Raw genomic sequence first — 6,000 nt, 5'->3', positions numbered from 1 at the left:
TAACTTCAGAGGATTTGGAATATGACACACACATCAGTTTGAACAGAAAAGGCTTGAGAGTTTCATTATGTGGAAAAGATGTGTGAGAATAATAAGAATTTCTAGGATAGACAGGAAATTATTCTGTTTTCTGTGAAAGAAAGTCAAGACAAAATTTTCATTTTTGGGTGAACTGTCACTTTAAGTACAAGCTTGAATTTATATATGTTTATTTGACTGCTATTTCATTGTGTCCTCTGTAGCATGTTGATTAATTTGTATTTATAATTATCTTTTAGATGTCTTAAGACTGTACTTGGCCTTTTCAACTGTCTCACCGGTGATGACTGCAATAGGTAATATACAACAGAGTAGTGTCAATCGAAACTATCGAATACAGTTTGAACAGACTGACAAACTAAATTTCAGTGACACCCCGACCTGGTTTGGGGATTCTATTTCTACTCCCTTTTAATTCGACTGCTGGCATAATTGTTCTTGAACAAAATCACAAAATCGCTCTTTGAATCTCAAAAATAAGAGAGATAAAACGGCACCTAGTTGGCTTTAATTAACTATTTTTTACGTCAACAAGTTCCACGTACACTCTCAGAAATAGGGGTACAGCAGGAGTCCATTTCTGCCCCCCAAGGTACATATATGTACCTTTTTGAGGGTCAAAAAGGTACATATATGTCCCCAAGCATTAAAAGGTACAAATATATACCGTTTTTTTTAAAGGTTAAGGTACAATATCAAAAGACAGCCTCTGCTAAGTATATTTTTTTAAGGTTTTAATGATACCTTAATCATTTAAGGTAGATTTTAACTTATCAAAATTTAAGTAGCCTTGAAATAAAGGAAATAAAAGTTTTGTAAGTCAATTTACTGATATTAAATCACTATAACACAGCAAAAACTCCAGTGTTAAATTAACTTTCCTGGGAGTTTATTTGGCTTCAGACTCAAGAGTGTTAAAGTGTTAAAATATGAATGTTAAATTAACAATCAAGAGTGCTAAAGTTAATGAGCTAATTAAGTGATTCATTGAGTGATGATTGAGCATTATTGAAGACACCTGATGTTAACAAGCAGAATCACGGAGGGAGATTTTTTTTTTTAAGACACCATTGTGGTGATCAGTGTTTGCTTTAGTTGGGTTTTTTGACCCTTAAACTGTTAACATTAGGTTTTGTTTGACTGTTGTAGCTGAGTGAAAACTGGCAGATGAACAAAGAGAAAAGTTGATCAGGTGTTGTTGGTTATGTTTTGACATAATAATAATGTGACCTGAATCACTGAACTCATTTAAAGTCTAATCTCTGACTTATATGTATATTGTTGTTTACAGCATCACAGTGATTCCACAGTATAAGATCCAGAATTTTTGAAATAATCTAAAGGATTTCTTAAGAGTTGTTCTGATAAAACAAATCTTTATTTTAGGCACACACATTCATCAATAATCAGTGTATGAATCTCAACAATGGTGACAAACAGAATATTCAGTTAGGGAAAGGAAATTAGTAAAACAATTCAGATCATAATTTATTCATACCGCAATGCATGATGGGAGCCATGAATGAGTTTTGATTGGTGGCACCCAGAATGCACTGCACCATGCTTTATTATTGTCACCATTGTTGAGATTCACAGGCTGATTATTGATGTCAGTGTTTCTTCATAAAGTAAATTTCTATGTCTTTTGATCAGAACAAATTTTAAGAATTTTTGGATTATATTGAAAATGTTGAAAATCTTTTGCTGTAGAATCACAGGCTGCTGTAATCAACAATATACATTTAAATCAGAGGTTAGATTCTAAATGAGTTCAGTGATTCAGGTTAAATTATGATTATATCAAAACCAACACCAAAACCAACACCACCTGATCAACTTTTCTCTTTGTTCATCTAGCAGTTATAATTCAAATACAACAGCCAAACAAAATCTAAAGTTAATGATTTAAGGGTCAAGAGCCCAACTAAAGCAAACACTGATCACCACAACGGTGTCTTAAAAAAATATATTTTCTCCTACCGTGATTCTGCTTGTTAACATCAGGTGTCTTCAATAATGCTCAATTATCACTCAATGAATCACTTAATTAGCTCATTAACTTTGGAATTAGCAAAAGAAGAAAAAAGGAAAAATAAGTAATGTCTCAAGCTGCACTTCTGGTTAAATTTAAAAACTAACACATGTTTTTCAGAAACTTGTTAATTTCTTAATATATTTTCATAACAGCTAATCTCTCTGCAGACCCCTGCTACAACTACACTGTGCTGAACGATACATGGAGATCCATCAATAATACATATGCTTCAGTCAAAAAGTGTGACACGTCTGTCTCCTGGAGCGGCTGGTATCGTCTCTTCATTAACAACACTAGCGCTCATATCCCAGACACATGTGTTGCGAGGGGCAGCTGTGGCACTGCTATCGCACTGTGGATGCGTGGTGGACACCCAACAGTAACAGATGGAGTCGTCACTCGTGATGTCTGCGGTGACTGGAACAATTACTGCTGCCTTTTTGGGTCTTTTCCCATTAGAGTCAAAGCCTGTCCAGGCAATTATTATGTCTATGAGCTGGTTAGTCCAACTATCTGTTATTCAGCATACTGTGCAGGTAATAATATTCACATGAGCTCTTTCTACACACTCATGATATTTGTGTCTCTGTTCATTAATCACTATTCATCCAAACTTTCAGACACTGGCAGCATTAACACTAACTCTACAACTGTCACACCAGTGACCATCTCACCTGGTAATGTAACACACTGTGTTTCTATTGGCTTATTTTCTGAATGTTTTCTAATGTGTTAAAATTAACACTGAAGCAGTGTTGAAGTTAATGAGATAATTAAGTGATTAATTAAGTGATTGGCCATTAGAGGTGACACCTGATGTTAATAAGAAGAATCATTGACGGAAAGAGAAAAAACAATAACAGAAAAAAGAGAAACACAAGAACTACAACTGACTTTGAGTCATTACACATTGTTACACTTATTATTACCAGTTTGACTTTATTTCTGTCATACATCGACAAAAGTTCTTGAGATTCAACAGAAGTTTAGACGGTAATGTTTTATGGAAGTTTTCTTTTCAAGTTACCATTATGGTGGTCAGTGTTTTCTTTAATTGGGCTCTTGACTCTTTTCATTTTGTTCATATTAGTTTTTCTCTGACTGTTCCAACATTGTATTTATAAAGCACATTTGTTACTGCAAGAGAAAACATGACCTGCTCACAATATGTTTTGATGATAATGACATTATCATCATGTAGTGTCCTGATTCACTGATGTCATTCAGAGTCTTAATTTTTAATTATATGCCTGATGTCTCGTTTTATTATTGGTGATTGTAGCTCTGAGATTCTACAGTTTGAGTTCCAACAGCAATATGAGAAATTTTGAAAATACTTTGTGCAAAGAAGTTATTGTGTTTAAACTAGGGATCGACCGATATGGATTTTTTAGTGCCGATGCCGATACCGATTTTTTTTCATCAGCCTTAGCCGATGACCGATACGGCTGCCGATTTTCTTGGGCCGATATTTAGAGCCGATACTGCTTTTGCTCATTCAATTTAAATCATAAAAATGACACAATGATGATAACAAATGTTACAAGTCTCAATTTAAAAAAGGAACATTTATTGAACTTAAAAAAAACAAACAATATTTGACAAATATTAAAAATGTGAGGTAGAACAAGTAAAAAAGTTCAGTGCTAAAATTACTGAAAATAAATATTTAAGCATAATTCAAATTCTTTAAGTAAATTATGAAAATAAATATTTAAGCATGAATAACGCCGATGTAGTTTTCAGTCAGAACACTTTTCACACAGCAGGATTTTGAATCGCCGACAGGTCCAGATATTTAGCATGCCAAATATCTCGCGGGCGTCGGCGATTCGTCTGTGATTCTCTCAGATCGCGTCTTTGCTCATTCACACTGCGTGATTGTCACCCGCGTGAACGAGCACCGATTTGTCTGTGATTTCGGGCATTTGTCGGCGATTTCTCAAAACCTGTCGGCGAGCCAAAATCGGGGCTAAAATCATGCAGTCTGAACTCGGCATTACTTGATTGCAGACCAACTGCAACAAATGGTCTGTACGATCAAATTAGGCTTGCAATGCTTTCAGGAAACACAGCCAAAGTCAAAGTTTATTTTGCCACAACACATATGCTTTATAAACACAGAGTTGGAGCAGCCAGAGAAATACTAATGTTCAAAAGTAAAGGGTCAAGAGCCCAACTAAAGCAAAGTTACCTATGATCACGCATGTGAACTCGGCAATCGACTACTTTGGACTTCACCCGAAAACAGGATGTAAACACAGGTATTTGTGCTGGCTTAAATAACATAATTTTTATACATTTCTTTCACATCTACTGTAGTCAGATTCACTCGTGTTCACTCTGAAGGAATCACTCACATTTTCTGTGCACTTGTAATGACACATCAAGGATGTTAACCCTCTGGGGACCAAAAACGCGCCGGCGCGTTTTGCTCGTTTTTTTTTTTAGCAATGAAAATAAACACTAAATGCTCTGTTAATTTTGATCTTTCATTTTCGTGTAATACATCAAACGATCCTGTTCAGTTTCTATTTTTTTTCTGTATACTCACAATAAAAATAAAGTGTTTTGCTTTTTGAAAAATAAAGAAAAATTAACATGATGCGATTTCTGCCTTCTCACTGTCAGTAAACTCCCATTTGAAACGCGTTCGAAAATGATCTATAACTCCGCGAAAATTCAGTCAAACAGGCAAACAGACCCACGGGCATAAAGCTTGAGATCGCATCTGTTAAATGAAGTAACTTATATAAAAAACAAATATTCTCATCTTCTGTAATCTGTATAAAAAGAGAGCGACTCCAGTCGAGCTCATTACGAGCTAATTCACAGTAATGTGACCACTCCCCGGAGAGCGCGTGCTATTCAAACGCAAATTCTGAGAACTATTGAAGATCTGTAAAACGCCCACATCAGCTGTAAACAAAGCGCGTCGCGATCGAGTGAGGCATAATATAGCCTACCTTATGGAGAAAAGATTCCTCAGAACAGTGCTGATATGAGGAGCAATATCTCCTGATATGAGGAGCAGATCCCGCTGAGGAGTGAGGTAGGCTGTTTTCTTTTCTCAAGTGTGGAATAACGTTATGGAATAACGTTAGTGTAGGCCTATGCAAACCGCAAAAAGATGAATCGCATTTCTATAATATGACTTGCCTTTCTGTGAGATGAATGAAGGGTACATATTTGTAAAGACTGTTTAGCCTAAATATAAATCGCGCGTCTGTGTGTGAAAGAATAAACTGCTTTGCTATAGCCTACTGAGATGAGTAAAAATCGACTGGAATATGTTGAAATAAAATGTATTTGTATAAGCAACATATTAAACTGCATTTATATGCCCTAATATTTCATAAAAACAACGTTACAGTCAGTCACTTGTTGACTAGATTTGGGTACAGTTTTTAGGCTACTGTAAAATATACTGCCACATAAAATAAGCTTTTGTTTAGCAATTTCTGCTCATATCTAACGTTTTATATATATATATATATATATATATATATATATATATATATATATATATATATATATATATATATATATATTTGTCAAAAATAAAGTCATAGACTAAGATGTTAGATGTTCCAATGCGGCTATATTCAAACTAATGAATACATATGATAAAATGTAGGCCTATAATCTTTTTTCTTTTTCTTTTTTACAAAGAAAGAGTACACTTGAAATATTGTTGAAATTGTAATTATTGTTGTAATTGTAACATTTTTAATAAAATAGCAAAACATATTTACAAGAGAGATGTAAGCAAAATCTTAAATGGTCAATATAAGTCTTCTTCTAAATACATCCTTTGTCTTTGCATTGTGGCTCAGTCAGTGTCACACCTGAAAGAATGGCTCATTAGGCAGAGTCATTATGCAGAGTGGGTGTGAACTACTCCTCCCCCTCGCATATTGGCTTTC

Source organism: Scardinius erythrophthalmus, assembly GCF_964197995.2.
Source record: "Scardinius erythrophthalmus genome assembly, chromosome: 3".
Taxonomy (NCBI): Eukaryota; Metazoa; Chordata; class Actinopteri; order Cypriniformes; family Leuciscidae; genus Scardinius; species Scardinius erythrophthalmus.
The sequence above is the reverse complement of the archived record's forward strand: the minus strand, read 5'-3'. Positions refer to the sequence as shown.